The 17,185-nt window shown below is 38.2% G+C and overlaps 1 protein-coding gene across 6 annotated transcripts in view; it reads right to left on the bottom strand.

The window, feature by feature from the left end:
- The window catches only part of RALGPS2 (Ral GEF with PH domain and SH3 binding motif 2), a 134,078-nt gene extending 121,458 nt beyond the window's left edge, over positions 1 to 12,620 (bottom strand). For 5 of the 6 annotated variants that reach the window (XR_016022737.1, XR_016022738.1, XR_016022739.1 and 2 more), the window contains exon 1: positions 12,482 to 12,620. The gene's annotated coding sequence lies outside the window, so the exon portion shown is untranslated. Of the gene's footprint in view, positions 1 to 11,699; positions 11,721 to 12,481 lie in introns of those variants that run through there. The other variant, XR_016022740.1, reaches the window with a different exon arrangement.
- Between the last annotated feature and the right edge of the window lie 4,565 nt (positions 12,621 to 17,185).

The raw sequence follows: 17,185 nt of genomic DNA, 5'->3' as shown, positions 1-17,185 counted from the left end.
CTGAAACAAAGGATCTGTTTTTCCTTGGAATTCTATCAGTTTTTCTTGTACGTATTTTTGAAATTCTGTTATTAGGGGCACAAATATTTAGAAGTGTTTTGTCCTCTTGATTAACTGACATCCATTACATAAGGATGTCATTATGTAATGACATCCTTAATCCTTGGAAATATTCTTTGCTCTGAAGTCCACTTTGATATTAATATAGCCACTCCACCTTTCTTTTGACTATTGTAAGTATGGTATTTTTTTTTTCCATCCTTTATTTTTAACTTATTTGTACTTTATATTTAAAGTATGATTCTTGCAAGTAAGGATATAGCTGGGTCTTGCTTTTTTAATACAATCTGACAATCTCTGCCTTTTAACTGGTGTGTTTAGACCATTTATATTTGCTGTGATTGTTGATATGGTTAGGTTATTATCTTGCTGTTTGTTTCTATTTGTCCCATGTTTTCCCCTCTTCTTTCTATGCCTTCTTTGGAAATAGATGAGTATATTTTCGGATTCCATTTTATCTCTTTTGTTGCCTTATTACTTGTAATCTTTTAAAAATGGGATTACTTTAGGAATTAGTGTATACATCTTTTAACTAACCATGTTCTACCTTCAAGTAATATTACACTACTCACATACAGTATAAGAATCTTACAACAGTATACCACCTAAGTCTCTGTACCTGAGGTATACTACCTCTTTGTTAAAATGGGAGAGAAGCATTAGAAAAGTGTAAAAGGAATAATAGCAACAAACTGAGACCTTCTCCTTGGCTTCATTTAAAAAGGTAAATTAGAACTGAAAAGGAAATAGATGTTTAAAAATCAAACCTCTACAACTATGCCACTAGGTTCAAATCCTAGCTTTGCCACTTACAGATTGTATAACCTTTAGCAAGATGGTTAGCTTTCCTGTTTCTCAGTTTTCACCTCTTTAAGATGAAGATAACAATAGTACCTTCATCACCAGGTTATCATGACCACCCAACGAGTTAATATAAGTAAAACGATTCGAAAAGCAGCAAGCTTCTATTAAATGTTTAATAAATAGCAAGTCCTATTATTTACAGTGAATAAGAGTATATTTAAATTCCTACATCCTACCCAAAATAATCTTGCTTACTAGCCCACACACTGGTTCCACTGCTCTAAGTGAATCTGCAAGCAAATGAACTCCATAGGCTCTTTTAGTTGCAAGAAATTAATTCAAATTGCCCCCAATAGCATATATGTAGAGTAAGAGTGTGTGTGTGTGTGTGTGTTTATTGAACATTTGTTATGTGCTTATTAGCATTGTTCTAAAAGCTTTGCATGTGTCATCTCATTTAATCCTTACATCAACCCAATGAAGAAAGGTATTATTTATGATGCTCATAAATGACGAATGAGACAGAGAAGTTAAACAACCTGCCCAAGATCACACAGCTAGTAAAAGATAAAGCCAGAATTCTACTGCTAGAAGTCCGACACCAAAGGCTGCACTCTTTCCTGGGAAAAAAACTGGATGTGGTCTCAAGAAGGGTAGGAGCCACAGAAGTACTAGAGTAATGGAAAAAGAATATCTACAGAGCCAGAAACCAGAATCTTCTATCACATGCTCTGTGCCTGTCTCTCTCTCAGACACATAGTTTCTTAGAATTTTGTGCTTCTCTTGGCACAGACGCCCTACTCTTTTCTAATGGAACACTTTTCTAGTTACCAATTGGCTTCCTCATCTCCTTTATCATTTCTGTAACTTATAGCTTCTCCTAATACAGTACTTACTTTCCATTCTCTTAAACTAGTTTTACAGGCCTCTACACTAATGCATTCTTCCAGCTTCAGCTCCCATGGCTCAATGGCAAATTAACTCCTTGCTTCCTATAAATCGCTATAATTGTCCCCACTAGACAATCCTAGGTTGTTAGTTGGCTTACAAATTAGCAGCCCTTAGGTCAAATGCCCACTCCTGGACCAATCAGTTGTAACACAGTTCTACAAGGTAAAAAAACAAAAATGAAAAAACATCTAGCTATGGAGAGTTCCTCTGCAATACACTGTAAAAAAAAAGTAGATTTCCTTCCAAGGAACAGTGGGCCGACCAGAATTATAATACACATGTCTGAAACACTGAGTCAGCTCAGTCACCACTAATCTGGGGCTCAAGTCTTGCCAGTATTTCTAATCTATTTAGTTATAATAAGTAAGCAGTTACAAACACAAATTCTGGTTGTTACTAAGGAGATCACATAATTTACAGTGTCACACAAATAAGACATGGGTCACAGGTCCAGCTATTGTTAAACCAAAGGCTACCACTACCACACTACGGTATGTCAACAGCATTACCATGAGAGAAGGAAAACCTGCTCTCACCTACCATTGCCAGTTCTGCTCAGAGACAGAAGCAGTGAACATCAGTAACCCTGTCCATTCCTGCAGCTGTGGCCACTGGGCCACACGGGACTCAAGCAGATGAGGGGGCTACATGTGCTGACCTATTCTACAGCCAATTCCCAGCTGCCCGCACTGTTTAGGTAAACAAGTGCAGCATAGATGGCTTCAATAGTACATAGAACTAGTTCCCTTAAGTTTAAACTTCTAAAGTGAGATCTGTAAATCCTTTTTGCAGATGAGTTCTATCCTACACCTTTTGGCTTCGTTAATGGCAGAGAAAGGATTTGAATTTAAACCTCTGCTACATAATTAGCTAAGACCAAGTAATAGGGATAGAGAGGAAATGCTGAACATAAAACTTATTAATGCTACTTTCCAATCGATGTTGTTTTAAGCCTTTTTTGGGGGGAAGATCACCAAATACATATATAACTAGAAGCCTTTTTTTAGAAGACAGAACCTACATAACTAGAAGCCTTCTTAAAAAAAATGAAAGACAGAAACTGTTTGAATTTTTCTTCCAGTCTTCCTTTACAAATTTTAAATCTACAACCTCAGAAGAAAGGAAATAGTGCAAGGCTAAAAGTTAGCACCAGTATATGTGCTATCATTTTAATTCTAATCTTTATTTTTAGGGGCTGAATAATCTAGTCCCACCTTATCAAATGTAACTGTATTTTCTGCCCATCCCAAATAAACCCTTCAATATAGAGCATGCCAGAAAGACTAATTCTTGTTGCTATATTTTCAGTCACGTTATTTTCCATCTGAATGAAACACATTCCTTAAGGACCACTCCTGCCCTCACTGAGACTCCATCCCAAATAAACCCTTCAATATAGAGCATGCCAGAAAGACTAATTCTTGTTGCTATATTTTCAGTCACGTTATTTTCCATCTGAATGAAACACATTCCTTAAGGACCACTCCTGCCCTCACTGAGACTCGTCTCCTGTGAAATAACTGCTCTTCAATCTGACATATAACTGCCTATGGTCTTATGTTATTTACTGTGGTTTCATGTCTAAGATTTCGTATCTCACCAAGAAGATGTAAGAGACTAAGAATTCTATAACATTCACAAGTACTGTGCTCACAGAAAACTGTTCAAAAATACTGTTGACAAAAAGAAGCAAGTCAAAAGCAGTTTCTTATCATAAGTCACCCTCAAAACGTTTCTCTGTTAAGTAGACTTACCCCTGTCACACCAGCTTTAAGAGACAGGATCTAAACCACACAAGCCCATAAAAAATATATCAGCAAATCAAAACTGTAAAAGAAAAGCAACAGAGATTATCCTAACTGCTTACAGAATAAAAGCTATGTCGATCAAACCTAAAACACATTCTAATCCCCCACCTCCAAAACCCTAAAATCTATGAAGATCTACAAGATTTCAGCACATTCAGAGAAGAGCAGCTTTAAGAGCAGCAACAGAAAATATACAGATTAGTTATGCAAGCTACTTCCAGAAGGCCAGGAACGATCTGGTCAAATCTTGGGAATCTAAATCAGGATTGGAAGTGGTCTAAAGAATAATTTACTCCAGTAACCCCAGAGATCTAGAGTAACCCCAGATACAAGAAAAGCTAAGCTGTAATTACTTGCCTGTCTTCAGGACCCTGAAGGAGGAAGAGGGAAGAACTAATTCAGCTAAGCACTTAGCTTATACTTTCCTACACTTTCCCATTTAATCCTTACAATGACCCTACTCTTAATGCCCGTTTTACAAATAAGGGAATATTAAAGAAATTAAGTAACTTGCCTAGAGTCATAGAAAAATTAAGCACAGGATTAAAGCACTGTCTATGTCACCAAAAAACTTATTTTAACTTTAAGTTAGTAAATTATTTGATTCCAAAAACACGCAGATGAATTATTAGAAATTCAAGGCAACATGACATTGTAGTATTGGCATTCAGAGTCCTTTCAATGTAAATTAAACTATAGGTTTATACATTTAATAGAAAATGCAACTGAGAATTTTTAGACTAGACTCAACCAAAATTAATGTTCTCAAGCAAGCACGTTTGAGTGTATCATTCTTTGTTCAAAACACCATTAGTGGCATTTAACTATGACAGTTGGCTAACCATTTGGATGGAAAGACAAAAATTACATCTTATTAAATAAAATGAATTAAAGATGAAAAATATTTAAGCCATAAAAATACGAGAAATAAACATAGGTAAATGGCTGTTCCTTTCACCCAATAGTATTTTTTTTAAACATATATATATTTTTATATACTATGGATGCAAGTTCTCTGTCAGATTTAAGGATTGCAGGCACTTTTTCTAGAATGTCACTTGCCTTTTCACTCTCTTAATAGTATCCTTTGATGAACAGAAGTTGTTGAATGAAGAACAATTTATCAATCTTTTCTGATTAGTACTTTTTGAGTCCTATTGAAAAAAAGAAACATCTTTGCCTACCATAGTGTCTATGTTTTCTTCTAGGAACTTTCTTTTTCACCTTTCATATTACATCTACAGGTCCTTCAAGGAGCACATAATCACTATGATACAAAACTATTTCAGAAAAGAAGGGAAAAAGGGAAAGCTTCACAGTTCATTTTATGAAGCCAGCATAACTTTGAAGCCAAAATACATACATATAAACCTCTGACAAATTTATCTACTGATACATGTAGATTAAAAAAAACTGTAAGACAATGGCAAATCAAGTCCAGCAGCGTGGGAGGGAAAAAACTAATGCAACACTGCTAAGTAGGGCTGGACCCTGTAATGCAAACAGGAGATAATCTATTAATGTAATACATCCTATTGGCAGGTTAATGGAGAAAACACATATACTCATCTCTACCAATATAGAAAAAGCGTGTGATAAGAGTCAATATTTATGATATTAAAAAATACCCTTATAAAACTAATACTAGAAAGTATTTCTTAATCTTTTCAGTTATCAACAACATACAGTATGGTCGGGGAAACAGGGAGAGAGAGGTTGGTAAAAAGGTACAAACTTTCAGTTTTAAGATGAACAGGGCCTGAGGATCTAATGTATAACATGGTGATTATGGTTGATAACACTGTACTGCATAAGTGAAATTTGCTAAGAAAGTAAAACTTAAATATTCTCACACTAAAAAGATAAATATGTGAGGTGATAGGTGTGTGAATTGTGTGCTAATTAACTCGATGGGGGAACCCTTTCACTAGGGAGATGTATATCAAATCATCACACTGTACATTTTAAATATCTTAAAATTTTATTTGTCAATTATACCTCAATAAAGCTGAAAAATTAATAATTTTATATTATTATATTTACTCTTTTCTGCACAATGTTCCTTTCTTATTAATGTCTCTGTGTGCATAATTTATTTATGTTAGTTAAAATATAAACGTAGATAAAGGCAAATATTTTTCTCTTTTTGTTTATTGCTATATCCCCAGCACCAAGAGCTGTTCCTGGCACACAGAAAATGCTCCATAACTTTGTTTCTCAATGAACGATTTCTAACTCAAAATTTGCATTTGGGAAAAAATTGTAGTACTTTCTTTTGACATTTCTGTAGAAAAAAGCAGTTATATATGCTAAATTTATATATACATATATAAATATACATATACATACGTATATGTTATATATGAAAATATTTCTCAGATTAGTAAAATAACCCTACTTGATTTAAATAAAAAATCAGTAAGATATGTGATGATGAGATTTTAGAGGTATTCCTAATAAAATCAGGGACATGAAATTCAGAATCGTTAATCTCAAGTGAGCCCTTAATGTTTCCTGGCAATCACACTGTATTTCCCTATGCTATGCTATGCTATGCTATGCTATGCTATGCTATGCTATGCTATGCTATGCTATGCTATGCTATGCTATGCATGCTATGCTATTCTACTCACTTTTCCACTCTTGGATAGATGATTATGTCATATATTTTTCCCTCTTCTCAAAGCTCCAATACACACTCCCAGGCTTCCCTACTCTCAGCTAATTCACTAAGGTAAACAGAAAGCCTCAGATGGGAACTTCTCAGGCCACCACCATCATGTCTGTCAACATATTGTCTTCTCTCCCCTTTCTACAGATAAACTCTTCCTACTCCTAGTAAAGCAAAGGCTAATCCTTCCACCTGTGCATAGATTAGGGGAAGCAAGCCACAGCCCACGCTGGCTATAGCTGCTTTCATGCTACAAAAGCAAAGCTGAGTAGCAGTAACAGAGACTGTATTGCCCACAAAGCCTAAATACTACTATCTGGCCCTTTAAAGAAAAAAATGTGCCAACCCCTGCACTAGATCACCTCTCTTTTCTGCTAATATGGACACTGCTGGTTGAAGAGCCTATGAAGTTCCATGCACAAGAAATGAAGTAAGATCCACACAAGACATGTACAACATCAGGGGCATATCAGGTATACTAATGACTAAGAAAAAATCTTAACAGGGACAGGTCACACATAAAAGATGAAGACTGAAGGGCATAGGACTTTTTAACAACCACTTGAAGCTAGAAAAATATAGTGTAATTGCTTAAATTTTGAGGGAAAATTATTTCACGTTGGAATTCTATACCCAGACCAGCGAAATTATCAACCAGGTGTCAGGGTAAGAGATATTTTCAGCAATACAAACACTCAAATATTTCACCTCCTCAGACACTCTTTTTCGTGACAGTTACTGAGGGATGCATTTCACCGAAACAAAGGTGTAAATCAAGAAAGTGGAAGACATGGATCCAGAGACCACAGGCTCTAACACAGGGAAAAGGCAAGGAGAATTCGCAGAATCACGATGGAGGGAAATCACAAGCATACGCTATGCAGCAGAAGTGAAGAGCTACAGTGCCGATTCGAGCAAAAGGATACAGAGCCCTGATTCTTCCAAATTTTTTTTTAAAATCATCAATTACATGATGTGTTTGAATATTTTGGGATAGCTTCTAGAAAAAAATTAGAGACAATTAGGAAACTAACCAAAAAAAAAAAACACGAAGAAAAAAAATTTAACTCCAAGAAATATAATCATAGTACACTGCAAGGTTCAACTGTGAACAGATTAGGTTGGTGCAAAATTGCGGTTTAAAGGTTAAAAATAACTGCAAAAACTGCAATTACTTCTGCACCAACCTAATATTTACAAAGTCATAATGTAAACAATGAACACTGATTGAACCAAAAGTATGATATAACTACATGGAAGACAAAGGGAGAGAAAGTTCAAGGTGGCATAAGAATCCTAAAGCATAGACTCATCTTCCACAATAGGAGGCCAACAGATAATGCCTAAAATTGAAAAACTATATATTTTAAAACATGGAAGTAAACATCAGAAGAATCAGCTGAAAGTATTGAAAATGGTTGCTCTGAGTACAGGACCTGGGAGGGAAAACTATACAGTGATGAGGCAGGGAGCTAATATTTTTCATTGTAAGTCTTGTAGTATAATTTTCTTTTTAACAGCACAGTTGTGTTATTTAAAGTCAAAAAACAATGTGATTTCTTAAAAAAAAAATCTAGTGGTTTTCATTTCATTTAATACCAATTAACTCACTCACCCCCACAAATATCATCTGGGCATTGACTATGTGTCAGGTACTTTTTTAGGTGCTAGGAATACTATAGTGAACAAAAGTACATTCTTGCCCTCATGAAGCTTACATCCAGAAGGAAGCAGATAATAAATTAATCTATGCTATAACATCAAATAAATTAATGCTGTGAAGGAAAAATAAAGGTAAGGGTAGAGTGTGATGGGGATGCTATTTAGGTAGGGTTTTCACAAAGGGCTCTCCAAGAATAAGCAAAAAGGAAATCGACCTAAAAAGGAGAATCTGTTTTGAGAAAAGTTCATGTAAGTAAAGTGATAGAAGGGTATCAATTAAGTTCAAGGTGAGAGCTTCATTTTAAGACTCTCATACTTCAAAGCAATGTATCATTTAAGAGTTAGTACCAGAAGTTCTCTGTAGTGGCATACATAAATTGCCAGCACCCTCAACCTCTTCCTGTATCCAACTAGCTATTACTTATTAAAGTGGCTGGGTAAATTTATACTCAAACTTTTTTCTTCCCATAGATGTCACACATTTCAAATTCTAGTGTTTTATTCCTATTATGTAGTTAAAAGTTTTCTTAAATCAAAAGCTCTAGACATTAATTAAGAAAGATTCCAGACTAATTCCAAGTTACTGAAATTTACCACATCTAATCTTCATTCTCTCACTAAAAAGGAACCCTAAACCAATGGGAATAACACACATTTAAAGAAACAATCTATAGGGTAATGCAATACATTCACTTTACTCTCCAAGGAACCTCACTCAGGCTGAGGTAGAATTTCAAGATGTTTGAACTCTTTTCATTGAAAACTGAGTAAGTTAAAAAATGCAGCATTCAGATTGAAGTGACAATTGTATTCCAAATGCAGCTGTTATACAATAAAAACCTCATATTCAAAAAATAGGATTGATCTTAACACATCTTATTCTCAAAACACTTCTACCATTAAAAGTAAATTCACTGGCAGCTGATGGCTCAGTTGGTTAGAGCGCCAGCTCTCAACAAGGTTGCCGGTTCAATTCCCGCATTGGATGGTGGGCTGCGCCCCCTGCAGCTAAAGACTGAAAACAGTGACTGGACTTGGAGCTGAGCTGAGCTGGGCCCTCCACAACTAGATTGAAGGACGACGACTTGGAGCTGATGGGCCCTGAAGAAACACACTGTCCCCCAATATTCCCCAATAAAATTAAAAACAAAAGAAAGTAAATTCAAACTATACCTTTTATATAGCAAAAAAAAAAAAAGCAATATTTTTGCATTTAAATAGGTTTGAAAGTTTGAAAGACCAACTCACAAAAAGAAAACAAATTCAATTAATTAAATGTCAATTAATAGTTGGGTTTAAAGTTTAAAAGTTACTTAGAAATTTCTGGAAAAGCAGACCAGTAGCTGTATTGTATGCCGAATGGAACACTGGCTGTTGACGCTGCCCCTACCAGGCTCTCCACTCCCAAGTGGAACATCGCATCATGTACAGTTGGAGCAATTAGGAAAACGTGGGTTTCCATTCACCGCTTGCGTTTTGGCCACCAGCGTGTTTAACATCTCCAAACCTGGTTCCTCATCGAAAATGGAGGCAATGATGTCTATTAGAGTCAATGTTAATTATTGGCAGTCCTGCTGATGAAAAGTACCAAAATACTTAAGTACTAATAATCTATTTTTTTATAAAAAGCTTTGTAATCTATAAAGAACTACACCAGAAAAGTTTGAAAGTGTTTTCCTTATGTTTAACAAAAAGGAAAACACTTTCAAACTTTTCTGATTTTAGCAATTAAATGTTATCAGATTCTATGGAAAAATAGTAGGATTTTGGTCCACTCACATACACAGCCAGAAGAAAAAGATGACTTTTTAAAAATTTAGACTTAAAAACATTAGACTCCCTTATAAACAAGTAAGTGCCAAGAGAGAATGTTTTTGGCAAACATTTCATTTAACTATATAAACCAAAAGAATAAAGCTGTTTAACCACATGCAAATTGTGCATCATCTGACTTCAGGTAGAATGTTTATTTTTGGTTTGTTTAGGAACCAGATACCCAATGTATATAAACATCAGCACATTTTTAAAGCAACTGTGTTACTGCTTCAGTTCACTCAAAAATAATTCCCACTATTCTTAGAAAGAAAAACATAAACCATATCCTTAACCAAAAAAACTCATCAGAGGAGTTTACTTCTTAAACTAACATTAAACAGTGTTACCTGACATTAAGTCATAGACTATTTGCCCACTTACCCTGTAAACTCCATCAGGGCACGGACCTGTCTTTTTCTTTGTTGTAACTCCAACATCTAGGCAACTAACTGGCACCAAGTAGATACTCAATAAATATGTACTGAATGAATGAATGAATGAACTAACAAATGAATGAACAAACGAACTGGCCTCGAAACAAAAGCTTAAGTGTTTTAAGTTGCAACAGAACAATTTCATCTATATATCCATCATTCACTACAAACAACTACTCTGTCAACTGTGATGATACAATAAACTGAAAAAGATATGTACTTGGTACACACATCAATATATTACTCACATGTGTAATAGAAGTACACAGAGTAAAACATCCACAGAGCAGTTTTTTAGTTAGATTTCTCAGGAAATTTTGGTGTGCTCTTTCTGATATTAAATATATATCTCAGAAAAGCATGCTTCAATCTTGATAATACTGCAAGTACTATCTTTAAAAGTTCGTCTGCAATCTGGAATAATTTAGGCAAGTGAACAATATTTCCAAGTCCCACCCAGAGTGTTTCAAAAAGTCAAATTCCTTAATTTAGTAAAAGATGGAATAAAGTGGAAAAACGTAGATCTTAGCATTTCAAAATTTATTACACTGAATTTTAAAGAAAATAATCTGCTTAAAATAAATTTCTTACATTGAAATTATTTATCCAAAAAGCATCTAATGTCCTTACATTTGATCGTTAAGCTAATAAGACAAGTTATTTGCCAAATCTTTTGAAGTTAGATGATAAAATTTATGCCTACAAAGTTCGAGTTAGAGGTTACATTTATTAAAATAATACTGTTTGGATAACTTTCTTCACAATTCTAAAGTCTAAGGTAAGATATTCAGCAGTAACAGTAGTAAACATTATATGTATGATTCTACAGCAGTTGTATAATGATCTGGGTGGAACAGGCTTTTATGGCCAGCAAGCTATGATCTGTGACTGCAATACTATGCGTGCACGGATAGAAAAGTTTCCCAAAACTCTGTCATCTTCAAAGGGACTTGAACAAGTTAATCTGAGAATGAGTAGAGAAAAACACCAAAATCAACTCATACAACACACGTGTATGAAAACAAGGGCTCTCTCTATAACAACTTCAGCGTTGATTTAAAATCCAGGGCACATAAAAGATAAAGCTTAATGAACTGCTGCCTGGGTTTCCTACATTATGGTCTTAAACACGGGGTATATTTCTTTGTAGCGCTTTCTTAAACAGAAATTTTAGTGTTTCCATTGCCCCTCCTCCACAGCTAACATCAGTGCCCTCGTCTTCCTCCTCCCTCACCCCTCCCAGTTCAAACAAATTAACATTTGTACTAAGGTACCTCCTATCAGCTCGCAGCTTCTTCCCAAACACGCCCACGTACACTGAAACTGCCCAGCGTCTACACAACACGCAGCTACAGGAAAAAAGCTTCAAGGGGAGCAGCTAGGGGGGTAATTTAGCCCCGGACGGGTTTACGGCTCTTTTCCAGATAGGAGCTCCACACTCGGGGCTCGGGTTGCTCCCAAATCAGCTCCTGAGCGGGGTGTTTATGAGCCTACCTAATCCGATACTGCAATGGAATTCCGGATATTTGCAGACAGATAGCCCGGCTTTGCAAGTGTTTGATCAGAGCCGTCCGAATCTCCTTTCAATCCGCCGGCTCCTAGTTGTACAGCAACCTGACCTCAGGAACGCCCCCGGCCCCGCGGTGCGCCCCGCTCGAGGCCAGCGCAGGACCAGCCGCTCTGGGTCCGAGACTGGCGGGCGACTGGGGCTGCGGGTCGCTCCGCAACAGGTCACCCTGACCGCCAGTGCGCGCTTCGCAGGCGGCCGGCTCCGCGGCCAGGCTTCGGGGGCGCAGTGGACAGGGCCGAGGAGGGGGTGTGGCCCGCTCCGCGGTGCTCGCGCCGGCTCACCTGGAGGGAGGCTGAGACACCGCCGGGGCAGTGCGGGTGGAGGCTGGGGGCTTCCGCCACCAGGGGGGAGAGCCAGGCGAGGCGGGCTCGGGGGTGGGGGTGGGGGGCGCCGCACCCCCGGGACCGGGACCCGAAGAGGCGATCGCCTCCTGACTCCGAAAGCGAGTCGCTAAGGGAGGTGCGGTTCCGGGCCCCCGGCGCCCTCCTCCATGAGCCCGAGCCACGCTGCCCCCTCCCCTCGCCGAGGGCCAGCAGCCCGGGGCCCGCGACCGGGAGTTCAATACGCTGCAGCGCCGGAGCCGCCGCCATTCCCCGCGCCGCCGCCGCTGCGGCTCCGCTCCGCCCGGGGGGCGCCGCGCACCCACCTTCCCTCCCCCGCACTGCCCGCGGAGGCTCTGCACCGGGCCCGCCGCCAGAGCACCGACCTGTGTAGCCCCGGCCGTCGCCTCAGAGGATGGAAAGACGCCACTGGCCTCACGCTCCGCTGCCGCCGCCTAAGACAGCGCTCCGCGACCTGAGTAGTCAGCGTCTCTCATTCAGCACCCGCCGCCGCCGCCGCGGCCGTTCGGGGGAGGGGAGTGAGCTGGATCCACCCCGTCCGCCCCGGGCTGGGGGAGGAGAGCCGAGCAGGCGAGAGCGCGCGCCGAGCGGGCGGGGCGCAGCCGCGCTCGCGCACCAACCGAGCGCGCTCGCGCGGGCCCCGAGCGCCGCGGCCGACGGGGTCTTCCCAGCGCGCGCCCCGCCAGCCGCTCTTCTGCCTAGTTGAGCCCAACTGTCGCCTGGCGCTGGTGGCCGCGCACCGCAGCCCTTCAGCCCCGCGACTGGCCAAACGATGGGGCGGGGAGGAGTAGGAGGGCCGACAGGTGGGTCACCCCCTCCCCACACGGGGCCCTCCACGGTGAAACACAGTGCTGTCTGTCGGCTGCAGCCACGGCACCTCTCCTTAAGGCCAGCGAATGAAGTCTGAAAACACTTGGCCCCCAGATCGAATAACTGTCCTGCCCGCGCCAGGGGTGTTTTTAGAAGTCGCTGCGGACCAGGGAGGGGGCTTCAAAAGTGAAGAGCCACTCCACTGCCGTAGGATCGTAAATTATGGGGATCAATACTCTCACACATTAAGATTCGGAAAGAGTTAGAAGTAGGCCTTTGTAAGTATTATGCAGGCTACTGCCATTGGCTTAATGAGCAAATGACAGAAATTTGGCAACCCCTGGGTCTCAGATTGATGAGCTGCAGGTGAACAGTATTTTCACATCATGCTCGAACAAGATTCTGAAATATTAAATATTTCCTGTGAATGAAAAAAGAATGGATTTGGTATAAATGGTGGAAAGGTGTTTTGGAGGGTGCACTATGTGGTATGGCCTACTTAAAATTAGCACCATTTGATGCCATGTGACTATAGACGGAAGGTTTTAAGTGAGCCACCTTTGTATTATGCTGTCATTAGCCCATTTGCAAATAGATGATTATTTGATGACTCTTTCTCTAGGCATTATGCAGTAGCATGTGGAAGGAATACTGTGTACTAGCATTAGATATAAAACATGAAAGGAACAAAATTATTCCCATTTGGTTTCTTTCCTCTCTTTAGTAACCACTTCACAGAACTGATTAATCTTGTATACGGAAGAACGCTAATTATTTCCTCCTTTGACTGCCTTGTGTCATAGCATTTTATTCTAGTTAGGGAAGTTGGAATGCCTTTCAACCCTCTTCTCTTAAATAGGGTGACTTCTCTAAAGCCCTTCCCACCATTCGAAGGTAAGTTGAAAACCAAAAATGAAAAAAAAAAAAGGATAGGCAAAGTTCATGGTTTTTCATTTTTATTCCAATTTACTTTCAAAATCTTGACAAGAATCATGATGAAATCATTGGGAGAAGAAGGAGAAGGAGGAGAAGGAGGAGGAAGGAGGAGAAGAAGAAGAAGAAAAGTCAAACAATTTTCAAATAAGAATAGGGAAAACACTACTGGTAAAAAGGGGGGAAATGTATTATATATACAGGAATTTCCCTATAGATGGTAATTGCTTCAAGTCCCAAAGAAACAACAGGCAAACAGAATTAGCACTTGGAGGAAAAAACCTACTTATCAAGTTGGGTAAATGTTTAGTTTTTTTTTAAGTGTAAGAGATTAAGGAAAAGGTGGTTGGCTGTGTGCCAAAAATAATACATACGATAATTATACATATATTTATATATTATAATTATGGGCTATTTCTTTACTATATTATCGCTGCTCATAATTAGGAAAACTGAGGAACAACAGGGAATTCTATTTTGTATAAATGTCTTGCAATTACTTTAAACTTGAATTAGGGTTTCATAAAAGCAAATGAGCCTGTATTCCTACATCTGCCAATAATTTTCACAGTTTACCGTAAGAGCAGTGAAGTTTCATTTGGACTTTGAAGAGAAAAAACCATGCGACTCACGAAGCTAGGCCATGGATATAGTAAATTCTTATACTGCTGAATTTCTGAGTTTGGAATGAGTTTGGAATAATTACTCAAAATTTGTTTCTCATGTTGATAACCCATAAAATAATACTTTTGTTAACCTTTAGAATTGTGTTAAATTCAAATTTCTGAACTTGGTAAAATTAAGAATTTGTGTATTAAAAATACAGGAAAAAGTTCATTCTCAGTCTTTTTTTTTTTTTGTCATAGCTTGGGAATTATTTTAGAAAGTCAATGTCCCTTTTCATTCTCTAATGTGCAAATAAAAACAATGGCTTATTACACTTCAAGAGGGACCAGCAGCAAAATTTCCTTATCAGAAAATCCTTTATCACAGTTATATTCTGTAAATTACTTTATGTATTCCGTTTGCTTTTGCCAAAAGAAAAAAATATGCAAAATCTTAGTATAACAAAAAGTACTAATGTATGAAATAGGAATGCCATTATATAAAATAGAAATCAATAAGAATTCAATATGCTTAAAAGTTGTTTCAGAGGAATCACCATTATGTAGCAGTTTTATTACTATTCATCAGAATTATTTCCAAGGGGTAAGCCAAGGAACTAATTTAGATATAGAACAAGCAGTTTATAAGACAAGAGACCACCACTGCAAAAAAAACAACTCATCTTATTACAGCTGTCAAAATAAAAACTGGCAAGGTAAGAAAGTGCATTATTTCAGTAACACCTAATTCTATTACAACCAACAGAATTTCAGTAATAACATACCTCTATTATTTCTCTAACCTTTAATCTATTTCTTCACATATAAAAATTACACATATATACATATATATATATATATATATATATATATATATATATATATATACACATCTTGGCTGGACATTTCAAAATTTTTTTCTGGTATGTTTGCAATATTCTGATTTAAAATATAGGCAAAGTAGCATATCTGAAATCCACTTTAAGGGGAAGGATGCACAGGGGACTTTGAAGAGATAGAGAATGGAGTGACACCAAGTTATAAGGAGAGCCTTCCACGATTCCCAATCAAGAGAGACATGCCACGTATATTAAGACACCAAGAACAAAGATAATCACCAGTCCATTCAAACATGAGTATCAACTTTCAAAAGGCACAAGGCCTTAACTTACAATCGAGCTGTTTTCTCACAACGACAACTCTATGTAGGGCAGGGATCAGCAAGGATGTATTTACTTAGTGGTGATTAATGTTTCTCTGAAACAACTAGACCAGCTAGTGTACAAATAAATGTTGGCGTGAAGCAATAATTTTCCATATTAACTTTAAAGACAATTTCAGTAATGCCTCATTTATCTGACCGGATAAGGAAAAGGGGCAGTGAGGGACTGAACATAATCAGATGATCTAGATAACTGAGGCTTGCATCTTAAAACACTAGAAACAGTTTATTTAAACCACTTGTATTGATTTTTTTTTTTCTGAAACATCACCACTTTCTCTGCCTTAAATTAACAGAACACAGCATAGCTGAACCTATTCCTAATGACCCAGAGGTGCCTTAAAATCAAAAGCTATAATACCAAGATGTCCCCAGGAGCTTAGAAGTACTTAGTACCCTTCCCCCATTAATAAATAACCATGGCCTGATAAGTTCCAGCAGGCCTCTGAGTCTGATTCCTCTGGATGGGACTCATTACTGATCTACCTGCCATCCCTTCTTGTTGCTGCATCTCTGTTACAGCACTGCCATAATTTAAATATATGTATAAAATAAGAGTAAAGAACCTTAGAAAATGCTAAAACAACTGATATTTTGGGGCATTTACTTCGTTTAAAGGCCATTTACCTACATTCATATTTTCCTCCATGGTTTAGATACTTGAGTTTACCAGATAAATGAATTCTTTTGGAATTCTATTTCCCTTAAAAATTTTAGGCATTGCTCTTCGTACTTACTGAAAGGTGAGACTCTTTGTCAATAATGTTCATCACAGTAGTTTCTTTATATAGTTTGCATTCAAAATAAGGTTAGAATTAAAAAAAACACAGGAATTCATAAATCCATAACAGTGATAAACAGATAAAATGAATAGAGAAGAAGGGAGTGCTCTTGCATGGTAGCATGTTGAATGCCAACATGTAAATATGGACGGAGTGCTGGAGTTGGACAACCATCATTTTGCAACCATTGGGGCAGAGATTGGGTAAGACAAGACCATAATTGGATGCCAAATGTAGGGAGAAATTTTGATGAGGAACAGTATATTTGCATCATCTTAAACTTCATCCCATAGACTTCCTATTAGTTGAAAGGAAGGAAATAAAATGTATTTACACACTGGAGAAACGGTATAAAAACGTGACCAAGTAATCAAAATTAACATCGCCAGCAGAGGACAGATGGACACTGTTTGCTTCAAGAGATGATTCCCAAAGGATACCACATCTCATGAGGACATGAGAAAACCAAGTGAGGAATTTAATGAAGAAATATCAGATAAATTCCAAATGAAGAATGTTCTGCTGGTGTTTTTTTGGGGGTGGGGTGGGGTGGGAGGAGGGAAGGTATATTCTTCAAAGATATCTATAACAGAATAGACAAAGGCTGTGAAAATATTCCAGCTAAAGAGCCATGACAACTAAGGGCAATATGAGATACTAGACTGGATCCTTGATTGGAGGGGAAACAAATTCTATAAAGCACATTATCGGGTTAAT

This window comes from Rhinolophus sinicus, chromosome 11 (assembly GCF_057876585.1).
Source record: "Rhinolophus sinicus isolate RSI-liver-muscle chromosome 11, RSI-T2T, whole genome shotgun sequence".
In the NCBI taxonomy this organism is placed as follows: Eukaryota; Metazoa; Chordata; class Mammalia; order Chiroptera; family Rhinolophidae; genus Rhinolophus; species Rhinolophus sinicus.
Note: the sequence above shows the minus strand (reverse complement) of the source record. Positions and strands in the feature narration are given on the sequence as shown.